We start from the raw sequence: 20,402 nt of genomic DNA, 5'->3' as shown, positions 1-20,402 counted from the left end.
GTCGATGACCCACGACGAGAACGACCGGTGACCCACGACGAGAACAGCGCCAGAGACGCACGACGAGAACGACCGTTGAATCTGTCATAACCACCTTCGTCAAAGGCCAACGACCCACGACTACGACCCTCTATCGACGACAAACCTCCATTGAGGATGACCTCCATCAACGACGAACCACTCCATCTAATTGTGACAGATGAATTTAATTTTTTATTTTTATTTTTATCTTGAACCTCTTTGGCTCAATGATCGTGGACTGATAAGTGTGGTATCCTATTTATTGCATACTCTATGACACATAAAAATAGCCTAATGGTCGGGATTGATGCTCATTAGTGGTGTACTATGGTAGCATCCAAAACATTCGAGAAAAGGCCAAGCTATAACCTAAAAAGAAACGACCCAATTTTGAATAGTGTAAAAAAGACTCAATAATTCATATCTAACTACTAGGTGTCTTATTTTCAGTAATAATAAAGTTTTTTCCAAAAAAAAAACTTACCAGTGATGCCCCATACTCATTTTTTTTATTTTTATCCAAAAACATGTCTTTGAAATGTTTTAATTTCTTTTAATCTTGCAACTCTTTTGCTCAATGATAATGGGCTAATAAGTGTGGCACCCTATCTTTTGCATATTTAAATTTTTTTCCAAAACCATGTCCACAAAAGGTTTACTTTTTTTGTTTTTATCTCACGCCTCTTTAGCTAAATGATTATGAGCTGATAAGTGTAACATCCTATTTTTTGCATACTTTATGACACAGAAAAATAGCCTAAGGGTTGGGATTGAGGCTCGTTAGTGATGTACTATGGTAGAACCCAAAACGTTCAAAAACTGACAATGTCATAGCCTACAAAGAAACGACCCAATTTTAAAAGTTTCAACAAGTCTCGAAAATTCATATCTAATTACTAGGTGGTCTCATTTTAAGTAATATTAATGTTTTTTCCCACAAAAACTAACCAGTTATGCACCACACTCTTTTTTTTTTGTTTCAAAACTTATCTTCGAATAGTTTTTTTTTTTTTTTTTTTTTTTTTATCTTGCACAGTTTTAGCTCAACGATTGTGTGTTGATAAACGTGGAATCCTATATTTTACATACTCTATGAAATAGAAAAATAGCCTAAGGGTCGGGATTGGTGCTTGTAGAGGTGTACTATGGTAGCACCCAAAACGTTCGAAAAATGGCCAAGTTATAGCCTAAGAAAAAATGACCTAATTTTGAACGGTGTAAAAAAGTCTTGAAAATTCACATCGAACTACTAGGTGGTTTCATTTTGAGTCATATTAAAGTATTTTCCCCCGAAAACTAAGCAATGATGCCCCATACTCATTTTTCTACTTTTGTTCGAAAACATGTCCTCAAAGGGTTTAATTTTTTCAATTTTATCTTGCATCTCTTTAGCTCAATGATTGTGGGCAGATAAATGTAACATTCTATCTTTTGCATACTCTATGACACAGAAAAATCCTATAGGTCGAGATTGGAGCTCTTTAGTAGTGTACTATTGTAGCATCCAAAACGTTCAAAAAATGGTCAAGCTATAGCCTACAAAGAAACGATCGAATTTTGAACAATGTCAATACCTCTAAAAAATTCACATCTAATTACTTGGTTGTCTCATTTTGTATAATATTAAAGTTTTTTCCAAGAAATATTGACTAGTGATTCCTCCTACTCATTTTTTTTTTGTCTAAAAACATGTCCTTGAAGAATTTAATTTTTTTTGTTTTTATCTTGCACATCTTTAGCTCAATGATAGTGGGCTGATAAGTGTTGCATCATTTTTTTTGCATACTCTATGACACACGAAAATAGCCTAAGGTTCAAGATTGGTGCTTATTAGTGGTGTAGTATGGTAGCACCAAAACGTTCTGAAACTGGGCATGCTATATCCTACACAGAAATGACACAATTTTGAACAATGTCAAAAACTCTAAAAAATTCACATCTAAACACTGGTGGCTTCATTTTGAGTAATATTAAAGTTTTTTATCACAAAAAACTGACCAGTTATGCCCAAAACTTGTCTTCGAACCGTTTAATTTTTTTGTTTTTATCTTGCACTACTTTAGCTCAATGATTGTGGACTGATAAGTGTGACATCATATCTTTTGCATACTTTATAACACAAAAAAATAGCCTAAGGGTTGGGATTGATGCTCGTTAGTGGTATACTATGGTAGCACCCAAAATGTTTGAAAAATGTCCATGCTATATAGCCTACAAAGAAAAGACGCAATTTTGAAAAGTTTCAAAAAGTCTCGAAAATTCACATCAAACTACTAGATGGTTTCATTTTAAGTAATATTAAAGGTTTTTCTACAAAATTGATCAATTATGCTCCACAGTCATTTTTTTATTTTTGACTCAAAACTTGTCTTCGAATAGTTTTTTTTTTTTTTTTTTATCTTGCACTGCTTTAGCTCAATGATTGTGGACTGATAAGTGTTGAATCCTATCTTTTAAATACTCTATGACATAAAAAATGACCTAAGGATCAGGATTGGTGCTCGTTAGAGGTGTACTATGGTAAAACCCAAAATGTTCGAAAAATGGCCAAGCTATAGCCTAAGGAGAAGCGACCCAATTTTGAACTGTATCAAAAGTCTAAAAAATTAACATCTAAATAATAGGTGGCTCATTTTAAGTAATATTAAAGTTTTTTTTTTTTTTTTTGCAAAAATTGGCCGGTTATTCCCCATACTCATTTTATTATTTTTGTCGCAAAACTTGTTTTCGAAGGGTTTAATTTTTTTATTATTATTATTTGGCAACTCTTTTGCTCAACGATTGTGAGTTGATAAGTGTAACATCCTATCTTTTCCATACTCTATGACAAAGAAAAATAACCCAAGGGTTGGATTTGTGCTCGTTAGTGGTGTACTATGGTAGCACCCAAAACGTTCGAAAAATGGTCATGCTAGAGCATACAAAGAAATGACCCATTTTAAACATATTCAAAAAGTTTGAAAAGTTCACATATAACTACTTGGTGGTCTCATTTTGAGGCATATTAAAGTCTTTTTTCTTGCAAAAACTGACGAGTGATGCCCCATATTCATTTTTTTTATTTTGTTCAAAAACATGTACTCGAAGGGTTTAATCTTTTTGTTTTTATCTTGCACCACTTTAGCTCAATGATTGTGGGCTGATAAGTGTGACATCCCATCTTTTTGCATACTCTATGACACATAAAATAGCCTAAGGGTCAGAATTGGTGTTCATTAATCGTGTACTATAGTAGTGCCCAAAACGTTCGAAAAATGGTTATGCGCCTATAAAGAAACGATCCAATTTTGAATAGTTTCAAAAAGTCTAAAAAAATCACATCTAACAACTTGGTAGTCTCATTTTGAGTAATAGTACAATATTTACATACAAAAGCTGACTAGTGATACTCCATATTGATTTTTTTTTGTCACAAAAACATGTCCTCGATGGGTTTAATTTTTTTTTTAATCTTGCACCTCTTTAGCTCAATGATTGTGGACTGATAAGTGTGACATCATATCTTTCGCTCTATGACACCGAAAAATATCCTAAGGGAAGGAATTGGTGGCCGTTGGAGGTGTACTATGGTAGCACCCAAAACGTTCGAAAAATGGACATGCTATGGCCGACAAAGAAAAAGACCCAATTTTGATTAGTTTTGAAAAGTTCCAAAAATTCACATCTAACTAGTTGGTGGTCTCATTTTAAGTAATATTAAGTTTTTTTCCCACAAAAACTGACCAGTGATGCCCTATACTTTTTTTTTTTTGACCAAAAACAAGACTTTGAAGGATTTAATTTTTTTTTTATCTTGCAACTATTTAGCTCAATAATTGTGGGCTGAAAAGTGTGGCAACCTATCTTTTGCATATTCTATAACACATAAAAATAGACTAAGGGTCAAGATTAATGCACGTTAATGGTGTACTATATGGTACAAGCAAAAACGTTCGAAAAATGGCCATGTATAGCCTACAAAGAAACGACCCAATTTTAAACATGATCAAAAAGTCTGAAAAATTCACATCTAATTACTATGGTCTAATTTTGAGTAATAGTAATGTTTTTACCACAAAAACTTTCAAGTGATGTCTAAAAACATAAAAATTCACATCAAAATTATACTCATTTTTTTTATTTTTGTCTAAAAACATATATGGAAGGGTTTTAAGGGATAGTTGAAAATTTAGCAATTAGATTCAAAACAATTAAGTACATAGCACCATTTTAAAAAATTTACAAATATAGCAAAATTTGTCAAATTATATCAATGTTAGAAGTTTATTACTGATAGACCATACGAGTCTATCAACTATACAAGTCTATCAGCGATAGATTGTGTTATATTTGCAATTTCTTTTAAATGTTGCTATATTCTTAATTATTATTCCTAAAATGGCTATCAATTACAATTACCTTTAATTTTTTTGTTTTTATCTTGCATCTCTTTAGTCCAATGATTGTGAGCTGATAAGTGTCATATATTTTGCATACTCTATGTCGTAGAAAAATAGCCTAAGGGTTGTGATTGGTGTTCGTTAATGGTGTACTATGGTAGCACCCAAAGCGTTCGAAAAATGGTCATGCTATAGCCTACAAAGAAAAGACCCAATTTTGAACAAATTCAAAAAGTTTCAAAAATTCAAATATAACTACTTGGTGGTTCCATTTTGAGTAATAGTAAAGTTTTTTCCCACATAAACTGACCAATGATGTCCCATAATCCTTTTTTTATTTTGTCCGATCCAAAAACATGTTCTCGAAGGGTTTAATTCTTTAATTTTGTTTTTATCTTGCAACTCTTTAGCTTAATGATTGTGAGCTGAAAATTTTGCTAACCTATCTTTTGCGTATTATTTGACACAGAAAAATAGTCTAAGGGTCGAGATTGGTGCTTGGTAGTCGTGTACTATGGTAGCACCCAAAACATTTGATAAATGGTCATGCTAGCCTACAAAGAAATGATCCAATTTTGAAAAGTTTAAAAAAGTCTCAAAAATTTACTTGTAGTATATGGTGGGTCTGATTTTGAGTAACATTAAAGTTTTTTTCCCAACAACTGTTTAGTAGCCTCATACTCAGTTTTTTTTATTTTTGTCCAAAAACATGTCTTCAAAGAGTTTTATTTGTTTTGTTTTTATCTTGCACTTTTTTAGCTTAATGATTGTGGGCTGGTAAGTGTAGCATACTATCTTTTCATACTCTATGACATAGAAAATAACCTAAGGGTTGGGATTAGTGCTCGTTTGTTGTGTAATATTGTAGCATCTTAAACGTTCGAAAAATGTCCATGCTATAACCTACAAAGAAACGACCTAATTTTGAGCAGTCTAAAAAATTTACATCTAACTATTTGGTGGTCTTAGTTTGAATAATAGTAAAGTTTTTTCCAACATAAACTGACCAATGATGCCCTATACTCTTTTTTTTTTTTTTTTGTCCAAAAACATGTCCTTGAAGGGTTTAATTTTTTTGTTTTTATCTTGCACCTCTTTAGCTCAATGATTATGGGCTGATAAGTGTGACATCGTATCTTTCGCTTACTCTATGACACAAAAAAATAGCCTAAGAGTCGGGATTGGTGCTCGGTAGTTGTGTACTATGGTAGCACCCAAAACATTTGATAAATGACCATGCTATAACCTAGAAAAAAACGACCCAATTTTCAATAGTTTCATAAAGTCTTGAAAACTCACTTCTAACTATATGGTGGTTTGATTTTGAGTGACATTAAAGTTTTTTCCCACAAAAACGTTCAAGTGATGTCGCATACTCATTTTTTTATTTTTGTCCAAAAACTTGTCTTCGAAGAGGTTTATTTTTTTGTTTTTATCTTGCACGTCTTTAGCTCATTAATTGGTGGCTGATAAGTGTGACATACTATCTTTTCATACTTTGTGACACAAAAAAATACCCTAAGGGTTGGGAACTTTGTTCATTTCTTATTATCTTCCTCTTAAATAATTACATTTTAACAAATATAATAATTTTTTTTATTTTCCATAATAAAATTATATATATGTATATAATTATCAAATTTTCAACAAAAATTTTCATTACTCAATTTAATTAAATAACATTCAAATTATTTAATAAATTTTAAATTTCATAAAACCAAATAATTTTTCCAATTTTTCATTAAACCTCGTAGCATAGAATTAAATCAAATTTTTTAACAAACACCACAAATTTAAATCCTTTAATTAATTAAATATTCATCGAACTAATATCTAAATAAATCCAACGTCCACAAAATCAAATTATTCTTATTACGTGAAATCAAAATAAAGCTCAATAAGTTAATTTTAATTAAACAAAACTAAGAGAATTATCTCCAAAATTTATCTTAATTTTTCAGAGCGTTATATATTATTATTTCCTTTTCCTTTACTTTTAAATAAATCTAATTATGATAAATTTTCTTCAACCGGGCACACTGCCCCTAGACGTATAGGTGATTTTGCATCAAACTGGATTATCATTTTCAGTGTTATATTTTATTGTGTCAACCCACTTGTTAGATATATTTAGTGACATCGTGTCTTTGTTAGATCCACCTTTCTTTTAAGAAATATTATTGTTGTGTTTTGAACCCTAACTAAAAATTCAATTATGTTACTTAATAAATATGTAAAATGATGTAACAAATTGAGAAAAAACATACATAATTTTCAACAACACCAACAAAAAAAAAAAAGAAAAGAAAACTAAATGATTACCGAACGTAGTTGTAACTTTTTAGTAGATCTAGAATTTAACTCTTTTATTTAAAAAATATGCATTAAAGCAATGCTAAGAAACATGCTTAATTTTCAAAAACAAAAATCCATGGTCACGTTTTGTAACATTTTTTCATTTTTTGTGTTTAATTTGGTTTTACAAATTTATGCTTATTTTCTCTGAATTGGTATACAATGATTTACAACTTAATTATAAGAGTCATATACTTCACCACAAGTACTTATAGAATTAATTTTGAAAAGAAAAAAACATAATGATTACCATAAACGACACCTTTAAGTTATTTTTGTCCAAAGATTTAGTAAAGTCATAGTTTTCAAGTGGACCAAAGCTATGAGAGTTAGAGAGGTTTAATGGAAAAATGAATTGAAAGTTTTGGTTGGAAGAAAGGAGAGATAAAGATGCTCTTTGTGTGTATAGTTTGTGCACAAGGAGAAGAAGGAAGCATGAGATGAAAGGACAATAACTTTAATTTGCTTTTGGCGAAGCAAAGAATCCTTAGATGCAAGAGTAAGGTGAAACCACTAACCAATAAACAGTTCATAGATGTTAGTTTGTTGGGTAATTATTCAATAACTTTTTATTTCCTCCATTGCTTTTAAAGTAATTCAAACTAAAAGAATTGTTTGGTAAGAACTTTGAATAATTTCACCTTACTATTCCTCTCTCTCTTGTCCAAGTTTTTCTTTCAATATTTAGCAGGATTTCTTACTGTTTTCCTTTAGCAATTGATTGCTAAAGATTACCGTATTCATTTATGTTATTATTTCTTCTTTTGTGCAACTCTGTCTATATATTTGTAATATTTCTGTTTATACATATTTAGTGCATTATAAATTGAGAGATTTTGAACAAAGTTATATAAGGCATCTTGGGAGTAGTTCAACTTGAACTTGAGGAGTGGAGGATTAGGGTCACTGAAACATAAAATAGCTTGAGTTGATATTATAGAACGCTTTGGGGATAGTTATGTCATGATCTGAACATGTGAGGATAACTTAGTGGCCTCATAAGTCATTGTTTTCATATCAAACTAAAGTAGGGAAAGCTTATGATCATAGAGAATTTAGTCCTTGACTGGGAGTGGGTTATTTTCAAGTATTTTTTTATTAATCTATGTATGCTATTGTAGTATGCCATGATTTCAAAAAATTCCAATATGATTGTTTTATGAACTATATGTTAGAAATAATTTTAAAATATGACTTCTGGTTTCCATGAACTCTTATATTTTGGAGTGAACCCGAACTTATTAATCATGATTTAAATGACAACTGGTTTAAAATTAAAGGATACCTCTTGATCTGTAATTAAACTTGGGTGGTTTGAATGGCCTATTCTTAAAGTATGTGTCTGATCGTTCAGGATTGAAAATGACTTTACGAAAATGTATTTCTGACCATGTTTGACTTTTAAACATGAAATATGTGATCTTAATGAATGTTGGTGATTTACCCATAAGTTATGCAAATGTGTTTTGGTAGCGCCACACCTATGGTTGTTAGGGGATTTCAAGGCTGAAAGAGGTCGTGGCCAGAGATTCGGGAGCCTGAGAATAGGTGAGGACGTGGATGAAGGATTGTGATTGGCTTCTAGCCTAGCTCAACCCACATGATGGATGGCTCTATGTGCACATAGGAGCGTAGATATGGAGGTTGCTACTGCGGTAGGTACTAAGTATGCATGGGCTTAGTTTGACCACGTGTTTTCCTGTCGATATGGATCGCGTGTGACCTATTCTCAACCGTGTATTTAGTATTCTATCATGCTTGGATTGAATGCAGGTTGCTACTGTGGCAGATACTAAATATGTGTGAGCTCAGTCTGCTAGTCGCGTGTTTATTTGTGGATATGGATATCGTGTGAGCTATTATCGGTCGTGTATTTAGTATTCTACCATGGTTGGTTGGATGGATGTCGCTATTGTGGCAGGTACTAAATGTACTCGAGCTTGTTTTGCCACGTGATTTTTCTTGATCGTTTGCGAGCTATTATTATCTCGACCGTATATTTAGGCGCTCTGCTATGGCCGACCCTCATATGGTACTGGTTTGTTGGCAAATACTTGCGATTTATCGTAATATGTGATAGTGACGTTTCAATTATTAATTCATTATCGATTCCTTATTTAAACAGTTGTTAGAGTATGTTTACGAGCTTTAATTCTAAAAGAAAGAGAGAAAAACAGTTTCAATGTATATACTTAAGTTTTATATATATTGCAGCATGGGGTGGTTAGAAGTAGCGATTGTAACATTATGGCATGTATTTGAGAGATCTCTTAGTGGACTGTAATTCCTCTGTAACTAAATTCCTTGTTTGGATATAAACTCTTATTGAGACTCTAGACTAGCTTGGATGAGTGTGTATGAGACGCACTCAATGCGGCTTACGATTGTAATTATAATTAAGTATAGAATTCTCTTTTAAACTCTTTTATCACTTTCTCTACCTTCAATGTCAAACACTCACTTTCTCTCTCATTCCTCTCTATTTTTCCCATTCACCATCAGTATATACCCACAAACAAGCTCTAATTTACAGTGTTAAAATAATTTAATTTTGATTAATGAATTCATTTTAAAACAAAAACATGAAAATCAAATCTAAAATATAAACAAACCTCTGCTCCTTCATTGTCCGCCATTAACTCATCTTCTTCTAAATTCCTCTTAGCATTTGATCCTAATATATTATTGAAGAGATGTCTTGTTTGATGATACATTTTTTTTGCAAAACCCCCATTAAATAAACTAATGAATTCTTAACCCTACCTGTTCAATTTTTTCTAAATTTCTCCCTTCATATATTCCTCACCAATTTCCTAATTTTCTCAACCCATCTCCTCCTCTCCATTTTCTCTTCTTTTTTTTTCCATCCAAACACAATTTTTCTCTTGACAATCTGAAATACCAATTCAAAATAAACTTATCTCATAATTGTAATTATAAAAAAAAGCAATAAAACATATCTATAACCACAAACTTCATCTCTTTAATAATATATCAAAAACTACCCAGGGAGATTGACCAAACACACATGTGACAAAACTGCTCGCAATTTGAATAATAATGTGATACATTCACAAAATTTCTTCTACATGGTAGGATTATATAATAAATGTAAAACGCATAAATAATTATGTGAATAAACACAAACGCGTAAATAAATTTTATTGATCTCGTTGTTGAAAATAATGATGAAAGAAGCACCCAACGACACATAAGGTAGAACCTTTGTATAAAGAAACAACAAATATTGAATGAAGAAAATGAAAGGGAATTTAGATTTTCCTTTCTAAAATGTTAATTAATCAAATCATTTATAGTTGATCCCACCATTTTCCAGCTGTCAACTTTAAATTCATGGTCAATTATCAAGCGCCTAGTTTGGACTTGATTTTTTCTGCAATACAAACACATAAAAAATCAAAATAACTCACACAAGAAAACAAAAAAAGATTAAAAGAAAAAAAAGTTGGAAGAAATAAACAATTAAATTTTCGTTAAATTTTGACACATGAGTTTTCCTTCTAAAATTTTGACACATGAAATTTTTGCCTCGCAACTAAAACTGACCACACACAATAAAATTAACTATTGTCTTGATATAACAAAAAAAAAACATTTCTCGAGAGATTGAAGACAATACCAACAACTTCATTTTTCATGCAATCTTTATCACATATAGAATCACACAATTCGTTAGCAACGCCTTTTGTCATGCATGTTTTCTTGCACGTTTCTACACATGATTTGTATTGAGGCTCTAGATTGGATATTTCGTTAAACAAAATATTAGATTTGATCTCAATCTCAGCATCCCTTTCAGCGGTCATGTTTTGCCTTAGAGAATTGCAGTGATCCCACCACAACAATGGACATAAAGAAAACAATCGTAATGGTTTTTGCCATTTTTTAGTTTTATCTTTTAGTAATTAAGCCTATTTTTTTCCCTTATGGTTTTATCGTATGAGAAAACGAGGGAAGACCATTTTATAGCAATTTTTGTTGTTAAATTTAGATCATTGAGCGAAAGTAGGTTTTTATCTCTCTATAATATTTGTAAACAAGTGATGAATATTTGTTTGTTCTCTAAAAACCAGTTTTTGTTCCTTAATTAACACGTGAATAGAGGAAGAAAGGGTAACGATAGCAAATAAAATGTCGGTGTTGACTAAATATGGTGTCTCAATTTAAAGGAGATCAATCAAAATAATGAAAACATATGTAGCTTAGATCGAGTGTACTGTAAACTCAAAGGTAAGGTTGACATTAATTTTATGGTTTCACGAACAAATAATTGATGTGGATAAATTAGCTTTACCAAACAATAAAATTATACTAATTATTTCGAAGTAGTCTTAATTATGTTGTAAAAAAACAGAAAAGAAAGAAAGAAAAAAGGTGTGGTTTAATAGAGAGTGCAACGAGTCAATTATATAGAATTTAAACACCCATGATAAAAATAATCATAAACATACCTTAAACCCCGTATGTATTGAAGGCATTAATATGATTTAAATTTGACACAAAATAAAATACAAAAAAGTATCATTCCACTTCTCAGCACTTCAAACACTCAACACACATACACACATATAGGCTGCAACATATAATTATTAACACAAAAACCCACAAACATTGTTTTATTTAAAAAGATAATTTTGGTTTTCAAGGAGCGACACCATGAAGCTTAGTCTATATTGGTCCCAATACAATGAACATCAATAATTGTCGTTTCTTTCGGTGTGAAGTCAATGAGTTTTAAGCAAATTTGGCAAATTAATTTGGATTTAAATTTTATAGCGATATCAAATTATTTTAGAATATCATCCCCTAAAATCATGACTAACATAAATTCAATATTTTTAAATTATTTATAGTCATCAATATTTATTTTATGAGTTGAATTGAAAAGTTGCCTTGAAATATCTCCAAATTTTGAATTTTGAATTATATTCTTCCCTAAAATCGTGCATTTAACATAATAACAACTTGAAATCAAGATTTTTATGGGACGTCGTTTTTTTAATTACATTAATATTTTATTTTATTTTCATTTGGCAGGATATTTCTGGGTTTGCCTACGACTTTCTTTTACGGTTGAGTTGCTTTTATTTTACTATTATCATTTAGCTTTATGTGTCATGGCACTACAACGTGTGAAGACTACGTTCGATGATAGATGGATTGGATCTTTCCAATATATTGACTACCGCGTGGTTGTTGTAAATGCTCCATGTTCATCTTCGTATTAAGAATTTATACAATGCATTCAAGGTAGACTTTTCTCATATTCAGATTTTTCTGTATATCGGTTGACTCTTTATTTAGTACGAATACAACAATTCAAACCTTGACTTGTTCGAATTGTTGAATAAAAGGACATGTATTGGCTTAAATATGTTGGTTTTTTCGAATTTTTCCAATAATTATTTAGTGGTTGTCGCCACGTGCCAGAGATGACGCGGAGCGACCGATGTCCTCAAAAGAGTTAGTTTTTTTTTTAAAAAAAAAAGAGTCGCCACCAATCTTTAAAAAATGGTCTGCGAAAAATAGAGATGAGTTCGAGAGTCATTTGTGTGTGGGGAAGGTATTAGCACCCCACAACACCCATTTAGAAAATGGTGGCCAAATTTCAAATCTCGAATTGAAAATAATTTTTTATTTATTTTAAAACTAATGTATTATTTTACCCCTCATTACTCCAATATTTAAGCAATGATCTCATAAAATAAGTGAATAATATTCCCTTAATTAGTCGATATATTGAAGGAAACTTCTCACCTTAAGAAAATGAGAAATTATTACAATTTCTCAAAGTCTATCATGGGCTAGTCTTCGAATAAAGATTTTTTAAAAACATTGATTAACTCCATATTTTCTTAGGATCAAATCTCGAACTCCCAAAGATATTGATCCTTCACCTTAAGAATTCTAGGAAATCAGACTCCCAAATTCCATCATAGTATTTTTCTTTTAGCAAAATAAAAGTGTGTTACTAAAAAAATTGATTAGGAAGACTTATGAAGTATAAATTTATATTTTAAACTTTTTTTAAAAAACAATTAAAAAGGATAGTTTCAAAGTAAAAATTTATAAACGGCTAAAGAAGAAAATTTAAGAAATGATTCAAACTTAGGTCAATAGGAAATAATGCGCAATGAAATCAAATGTATTATACAACGAATTAAGCAAGTAAGATAAGATTTTGTTTTTTAAAAAAATATTGGGAATCAAATCTTGGACTCCCAAAGAAACGATTCACTCACCTCAAGAATTTAGAAATAACGAACTCTCAGATATTTTTAATTGCATCGTCGAATTTTTTTAGAATGGTAAAATGTAAAGATAAATATGATGTAAGAAAAAAAAACAATTAACTGATATAAAATACCGTGACATTATTGGAAAGCGTAAAAGAAATGATAATAAATATTATGCATGCAAGAAAAAAAATAAAAACCATCACCAACCAAAAATGGATAGAAGAAAGAAAGGAAAGAAAGAAGCACTGAAAGGAAAATAAAAAGAATGAATTTTTTGTTTAAAAATAGAGGTGTGGCGGCAAGTTGCTTCGCAGCCATCCATCATCATAGTTACAATGAAAGAAAATAATGGTTCAAATAAATTAATAATAAGAAGTTTGAAGTATATATAAAAAGTAATAGCAATAATAATAAAAATAAAGTTAAAATGAGAAAAAAAACAGTAAGATATAATGAGAAGTTAAAAAAACAGTAATATAAAAAAAAGTATTAATAACAAATAATAGGTATATTAATAATAAAAAAATAAAAAAATAATCTTAAATATAAGTACATAATATTTTTTATATATATATATTTTTGGAGAGAAGATAATAAAGATCATATTTAAGAAAAATAAAAATGATGTCTTTTTATTTTTCTCTACTTTTCAGAGAGAAGAAAAAGAATAAGGTTTTTTTTTTTCTTTTGTTAAATAACAATAAAAGTATGAGAAAGCAAAAGAAAAAAATCTTATACATTTATTTTTCTTTCTCTCTATCTTTAAATAAAAGAAAAAATAAAAAATCTCAAATCTCAAAGAAAATTACTTAGGTGCAAATCCTTGGGAGAGTAAATCTCTAACATATGCAACCTCTAACAAAGTTTATTTTAATGTGACATTTGATTTCACAAAGAAAAAAAAAAGATAATAACGTAACGAAATGAAATAATAAAAAACCTACTTTTTGCCGAAACTTTTCTTCCAATTCCCACAGATTTTCTAAAAAACTTTTCTCAAACAACTTTCTCTAAATATTTTTTTGTAAGAATTTTTTCTCCTCCAAAGAATTGTTTGTTTAAAAAACTCTCTTCCGCTTTCCAAATGTGATATCTTGAGATTTTTTATAGACCCGTGGTGTAACATAAATTAGGAAAAAATAATAAGAATAAAAATCAACTCAATAAAATTAAATGTGATATCTTGAGATTTTTTGAAAAATTAATTAATAAATTAAATGGATATTTAAAGATTTCTCATTAAACATCAAATAAACATTTGTTCTAAAATTTGGTTGCATGTGTTTTCTCTAAAATGATTTATTTCAAAATCTCATTTTTTAAAAAGTTATTTTAAACCAATGTCAAACACTTCAATTTATCTTAAAATGAGTTATTTTAAAAATTAAACACTTTAAAAGTCAATCCAAACACACCCTTAATGTCTAATATCACATTAATTTTTAATCATTTCAAATATGTAAGGGACATATTAAATGATAATATATGATATTTCAAATGAATGAATTTGTAGAAAAAAATAAATTTAACAAAATATTTATAAAATATAACAAAAAAATTTATTCTATCAATGATAGATAATATGTCTTTATCAGTCATATTGATAAAAGTCTATCAGTGTCTATTATTGTTAGAATATGATATTTTACCGCATGTTAGTAAATATTTTAGTTTATTTTGTTATTTAAAAAAATATCCCATTTAAATTTTTATTAAACAAAAAAAACATTCAAAACTTATTAATTTTTTTAAAATTTAGGAACTACACATGAATACAAAACTAGAAATTAATGAGCTAATTAAACTTCCAATCTAACTCCCATTGTTGTCCCTTTCTTGAAGTTTGAAGTTGTACCTAATTAAATCTGATGAGCAGGTAACAAACTTGCCCATGAAGTTACAAATAAATGCTGAGAATATATAATAGCTTTTTCTTTTTTTCTCTTTTTTTTCTTTCTTAACTTAATAACCACAAAACAATTATATCATATCATGTTTTGTATTCTTTTATTTTAGGAGAATGATGCAAGCGACAAGTCTATCGAAAACAAATTTACACAGTATAGCGTTTATCAGTGTCTATTTAGGGTCGATAGATTTTAAAATTTTTCTATACTTTTATTCATTTGACTATATTTTACTTTGAATTATATAACTATACTTTTTTATTTTAATATTTTATAATCATATGCTTTGTTTGATATGAATAGACACTTTGATGTTTTAAGTTGGTTTTCAACAACCGACGAGCCATTATAATTAGTACTTTTCAACAATGGAGGAGCAACTTTTGATGTACTTTTAAAAGTTAATAAACAACATCTCCATTTTGAACTTAATTAATTAGTTCTTCTATTACATTCTATTATCTTATGTTCTTACTTCTCTATTTTAACTATGTTATTACCTTCATTAAGTAAATGTTTAAAACCATAAGTGAATGTTATTACCTTCTTTTAAAAGTTAATAAACATCTCCATTTTGAATGACACACAAGTAAATGTTCAAGACCATAGTTTTTAACAAACTAAAGCAACACAGATGTAACTTCATGGTTCTTGGATCACATTTATATATATGTGACTAGCTTATAATTAAACGGATATGAATGTGTGTGCATTTATTTATTTTTCTTAGAAAGAGTCCGATTTTTTTGAAGTAAAAGTTCATGTCCATGGAAACCTTTTGTTTAGGGGCCTACAACTCGTAAGAATGGTTGTAATTTGACCCTCATATCAATAACCCACAAGCTTGCCGATCTCCAATGCATAATTGTTTGGGATTCTACCTTGGTACGTTACTTGTAACTTTATTTTTCATTTTTAAAAACTTATAAGTTCATATTTGATATAAAAATTTGTATGTATGTAATTGGTATGCACAACCATAGTATTTTTTGGGATCTAGATAATGTTTTTGAGATGGTTTTGTTGGTAGAGGATTGATTATGTTGGGGGGTGTTTGATAATGTTTTGAGAAATTCTTGAGTTTTTTTTTATGAGATTTGATATGGGGGTGTTGTAATTTTCAAGGTTATGTGTGTGTGATTGAGATTGTATTCTGTTTTTGTGGGGGTGTTTTTCGAGATGAAGATGGAAGATTGGTATGCAGATTGTATTCCGTTTTTCTGGTTTTCCCAAGATTAAGTATGAGGTATGTTGGTGTGATGAATCAAAGAATCATTTATCTTTGTATATTGTACTGAATTATGCTTAGATAAATTGAATTCGAACATAGTTTCTGCAAGTTTTACTTCTTTTGGATAAGTTTGCTGTAAAATTATGCCTAGGTATTTTCATGCATTATTTTAAATATTTGCCTTCATTTTTTTGCTATGATTCAGTATGGATTGTAGCAAAGGCAGTTGATAAGTTTCATTATTATGTTATTGAACTTCATGACCATTGAATGTTGTTAGACTTATATTGGAAAGTTTTCGATGCTTTATTCTTCTCTTTTTCATCGACTTGCAATCCTTAATATGTAAATTTAGAAAAACATTTTGTAGGTAGTTTTTTTTTCATGTTTTCATGATTGGGAAGGTTTGGCTGATAGTATAGACTATGCTTGTAGTTTATCATATGGTATTGCATTGGAATATGGATCTTCTTGCAATCAATTAACTGCACAAGGTAATTCTTTGCTTGCGTCTTTGTGGTTTTATATTGTTTTAATAGTGTATAGTTTGTTCATGTTCTTATACCTTTATACACTCTCTTTTTTAAGGTTTGATAGCTAGTAACTTTCAAGCTCATAAAATGATTCTTCAATTATAAGAAAATACATCAATCCACGAGAATGATATCAAGCTAGTAGTAAAATGAGTATAAGTCAACTAACTTAAGTTGCAATATTAACTTAAGTCATAGTTTTGATTTCCTCTCTACCATTAACTGAGAAATGTCAGTTTTAGGATTTTCCAATAAGGATGGACAAACATTAACCTTACTGATGGACTAACATTAACATTTCATATTTTACTTTCCTCTCTCTCATTTTTTTCCTTTTTTTTTTTTTTTTTGAATTATCTAATTCTTGGTAATATATTTTCCATCCTTATTTGGTGTCAATGGAGAATTGTATTGTACACACTTCTACAATGAAGAGTGATAATCTATTTTTAATTATGTAGCTCTTGGTAAGCCCTTGCTGGTGAAGAATTTCAAAAATTTCTGCTCAATTATATCCACCATTTCATGTGTTCAACATATCATGTTTAAAACTATTTTACATAAGCTTTTTTGAGGATATTTTGATCCTTCTTTTAGTGGTACAGAAGTCACATAGAGCTATTATGCTAGTACAAGACTCTTAGCAATTGCAGAAAAATCATATTAAAATAAACTTTTGTCACTAAAAAACTTGATGAATTCATAACGTCATATTAATTTTAAGTACTCTCAATTAAACTTTAACTATGTTCTTCTCAGTTTGGAGGGTGTCGAAACTGTTGTTCAGTGAAGAAGTGTTTATCCTTTTTTCCAGTAGATGCAGAACTCACTTATAAGACAAGAGTGATTACTGAAGTTTTTATACCTAGTTGAAAGCTAATCTTATGTGTACTTGTTATGATGTCTTTCCCTACAAAATACCATATTTTTGTTGTGCTCAAAGATGAATACCCCACTACATTCTTTTTCTGCAGTTTCACTTTTTCTACGATGATAGAGAATATGTCGATGATATGGGAAGCCATAAAGACTTAATATTATGTTACAAGGGTAGATATTACAACTTGTTTGAAGAATTCTCTTCACTTTCTTTATATACTTTCTCTAGTCCACCTTTGTTGCATATTTCAAATATGTTTTTTGATAGGTTCTATTATTTATGCACTGTTATTTGGTTTGACATTGTTGTATATCTGGATTTTTTATCTTTGGAGGGTAAGCAGATAATATGGAAAATATGTTATCAGTTGAGGGAAGGAACATATCGAGGAAATTAATAGTAATTAGCACCTAGTTTTAATGATCAAGTTCACCCATTATCTACAAGATGTTATCTAACTTGGTTGTATGTCCGGTCAAACTCATTTTATACTAAAGATTTTAGTTGAGAATATCAAATTTAATTTACTAAAGGCCTCTTTGATTTCTTTTCTATTATTGTTGGTAGGTTCATCTCTGACCTTTAACCATTTCTTGTTGACTTACACTATTGAATAATTAAAAGAGCGTGGTGTATGGTGGTGGGTGAGTTGAGTTTTTTATGCTTTAAATATCCATTGGCTCCATTGATTGGAGGTAAATATTCAAGGATTGAAGTTGTGATATCAATTAAAGAAAATAATTCTATTTTTGTGGGGGTGTTTGTAGAGATGAAGATAGAAGATTGGTATGCAGATTGTACTTTGGTTTTTGGTATGCACAACCATAGCATTTACTTCCTTATATTCATGTTGTCTTTGTAGGTTTTAATGGAGCCGACAAAGTTCATGAAATTTCCTTCAAAGAAGCTAATCAGGGTCATCAAAATACACCAACTGTTTTTAGAAATGAAGGATTTGACCATGGTTCAAGAAACAAAGAATATTTTCAGAGGTTAAGGATTATCGGTTGGTTGTTTATGCTTGTACAGAAAATCATGTTATATGTATTATCATGGTAGTTACACTGGTTTTGATTAAGAGCTGTAATTCCATACTTGTAAATTGTTCAAACTTGATTAGAAATGTATGAAAATTACAAAGTGTATTATAGCGTATCTATATTAAAGTATTGACCATTTGTTTCTATATGGGTCTTATGTATTATAACATTATTGTCATCCAAATGGTTTGTGTAATGACGAAGCGACAAGGAGAACAGGAAAAAACAGTACTAATTGAGGAAATTTCAAAAGAAATTAAATGTCATAATATTAAAACAATGACATTTTTGTTACAAAAAGAACTGTCACGATTGTCCTGTATTTGACAGGAAAAAATTATCGTCAATAGAAAAACAATGACATTTAATTTTCTAAAAAAACTGTCACTTGACATATATTTGACAGGAAAAAATTTTCGTCAATAGCAAAACAATGACATTTAATTTTCTAAAAAAACTATCACGATTGCCCTATATTTAACAGGAAAAAATTGTAGTCGATTTTGAAAAGATGACATTTATTTTTAAAAAAACTGTCACGATTGACATATCCTTGACATTTAAAAAATGTCATAATAAATAAATTTGCAACATTTTTTTAACTGTCATTAATACGTAAATGATGATAGTTGTCTGTTGTCATAATATAAAATATGACAGTTATTTGTTGTCATAAAATAGTAATTAACGATATTTATTTTCTGTCATGAAAAAACTTATTCCGACAGTTTTAGAAAACTGTCATGGAAGGACTTTCCATTACTCCCGATACTATGACTGTAAATAACTGTCACAGATTTTATTCGTGACAGAAAATAACTGTCTTTATAGACCATTTTTGTTATAGTGATGGATTGAATAACAGTTATAAAGTTACCTCAAGTTTAAGTGTGATCAGAATTTATCACCTTCATGTACTTAAGTTGTTTAAGATCAAGTTAAGTTAAGCCTTAGTCATTTTGCATTTCACTTAGAGGCATCAAAACTGTCCAAGTCGCGTTTGTATTTGTAATGTGAGGAGGCGGCGTTGCGAGAGGGATGTGACATAAAATCTCTCGTTGTTTTATGTATGGATCATTGGATCCAAAGACTCTACTAATACACTTCTAACTAAGTTAAAGTTTCTTTTGTGTTTAGATTAGATCTCGACATTGTAGAGAGTTTTCATGAGAAAGATGAAAATTTGGGGGGTTGTTGCTTGAAGAAAAAACAAAATGGATGTTTTAGAACTTTTAGTTTTTTTTCTAACTAAATGAAGGCTAAGAGAAGTGGTGGCCATGGAGACTAGAGGTTTGGACAAGTAAGAGGGGATGTGAAGATTCTAAAAGTCTTGAGGTTTTTTTGTATGGCTTTTTATTTGTGTGCCCCATGGATGAAGAATGTGAGGATTATTTATAGGAAAAAAAAACTTCTTAAAATGGCTAAAAATTTTCACATTGCTACACTACAAGAAAATATGTATTTTTCGACGCACAACACGGACTTCCCTATAAGTAAGGTCGGAAAAAAAGTTTGTTCTGACATCGTAGAAAATACATCGCAAAAAGTTTGCAATTTCAACACAACATAAGGCGACATCAATATAAGGTAATTTATAAAAAAAAATTATAGACTTTTCCCGACGTCGTTATGCATGGCGTCAGAAAAAGTCTATAATTTTTTTATTATATTTATCATTTCTCGATGCCATGCATAACGGCGTCGGAAAAAGTCTATAATTTTCTTATTATATTTATCTATTTCCTACGCCATCCATAACGATGTCGGGAAAAGTCTATAATTTTCTTATTATATTT

The sequence above is a fragment of the Cucumis sativus genome, chromosome 6 (assembly GCF_000004075.3).
Source record: "Cucumis sativus cultivar 9930 chromosome 6, Cucumber_9930_V3, whole genome shotgun sequence".
Lineage (NCBI taxonomy): Eukaryota > Viridiplantae > Streptophyta > Magnoliopsida > Cucurbitales > Cucurbitaceae > Cucumis > Cucumis sativus.
This window is presented reverse-complemented; position numbering follows the sequence as displayed.